Source organism: Sarcophilus harrisii, chromosome 1 (genome assembly GCF_902635505.1).
Source record: "Sarcophilus harrisii chromosome 1, mSarHar1.11, whole genome shotgun sequence".
Taxonomy (NCBI): domain Eukaryota; kingdom Metazoa; phylum Chordata; class Mammalia; order Dasyuromorphia; family Dasyuridae; genus Sarcophilus; species Sarcophilus harrisii.
In genome coordinates this window covers 495,162,480-495,164,067 of record NC_045426.1, presented here as the reverse complement: position 1 = coordinate 495,164,067, position 1,588 = coordinate 495,162,480, and the positions used below count along the sequence as shown (strand labels likewise).

Sequence of the window (1,588 nt, the reverse complement as noted above, 5' to 3'; positions counted from 1 at the left end):
ATTTCAACCCTGTTCCTCCTCAAGAAAAGCCAATGGAAATCCAGAGATGAGAATATTGCTTCCCATATCCGAATTCATAAATAGCCCATGGCTGATCCTCTTTCATAGTAAGTTCAGAGAGATAAAAAGAAAGAAAATAATGGTTACATTGTGTAAGATAACCTAGGGTGGGAGAGCTGGGGAGAAAATGAGAAAAAACATTATCAAATCAAGCTGCTTCTTTCTGGCCCAGACAGAGGCAAACCAACTTTCCAAGAGTCAAATAAGTAAAGAAAAGCAGAGTTGAAATGAAAACATGATTCTCTTGTCTTGTTTTTTCAAGATAAAAAGATTTTTCTTTATTAATGACCTCAATTGTATTTTTAGGTACAGAAGTTTTAAATTCAAATGCTTTGGGGAAAAACAAGATAATATTGCATTTCTATATTTCCAGCAATGCATTACAAGACAAAACAGTTTGGAAAGAGGATGAGAGACAAAGTTGAGGGTTGGGGGGTTGGAAAGGAGGACTAAAGAAAAGGAATTAAACTGATTAATGTTGAATTCCTTTTTTAAAAATTCTTGGGCACTACGAATTCCTTGCAAACACAGTTCAGTTCTGCAGATTATTTTCCAGATGTGAATAAAATGGAATCAAAAAGGGAGAATTCCTTTAGAATCTGGAGAGGTGCAATGTTAAAAAACAATGATTATCTGGTAGCAAGTACTCCACTGTTCTATCTCAACCTCCTACTCTTTCTGTTCCCATGAGTTCAACAAAATGAAAATGTCTTCCCCATGGTTATTTTCATTTCCTTTTTTATTTAGTTGTGTACAATACAGCACTTTGATGAAGACAGACTTTTTTCGCCCACATTTGTGTTTGAACTGGTCAGAAATGGATTTAACTGATTTGAACTGGTCAGAATTGGATGCTGCCATGCATAAAACACTGAACTTGGGGGTCAGAATGTCCTGAATTCAAATCTATCCTCAGAAATTTACTAGTGTACATGCTTCAGCAAAACATAAAATTGGAACAATACAGAGAAAATTAGCATGGCTCCTGAGCAAGAATGACATGCAAATTCATGAAGAAATTTATTAACAATTGGATCATGGAGAAGTCATTTTTTCCTTTCTATGTGTCAATCTCCTCATCTATAAAATAGGGATTATAATAACACCTCTCAGGGTTGCTGTGAGGATGAATGAAGTGAGATCATAATTGTAACTTGGCCAACCATAAAGTCTTATATAAATGCTAACCATCATCATTATTATTTGTTTTCTAACTCTACCTCATAATGCAGCTATAAATGCTAATAGGGAAGAAATCTGTTTGGAGACTGGGACCATGGAGGAACAAAAGTTTATGTATGGGGGAGGATGGAAGACAGGACTAAAGGTCCAGATAGAGTTCAGGGTCCTAAGCAAGTTGAAAGGCATAGCTAAATAGTGAGTAAGGATTGGGGTATATGAGAATATATAGCCTAAAGGAAGTAGATAAATTATAGAATTCAAGGAAACAGTCAAGGTTGGAAATCTGAGAATTCTATGAGACAAAAGGATTCAAATGGAGAAGTGGCTTCTGAGTAAATGGCCTGAC

General features: G+C 35.6%; 1 pseudogene; it reads left to right on the top strand.

The window, feature by feature from the left end:
* The first annotated feature begins 994 nt into the window (after window positions 1–994).
* Window positions 995–1,085, top strand: LOC111719075 (annotated as a pseudogene).
* Window positions 1,086–1,588: the final 503 nt, after the last annotated feature.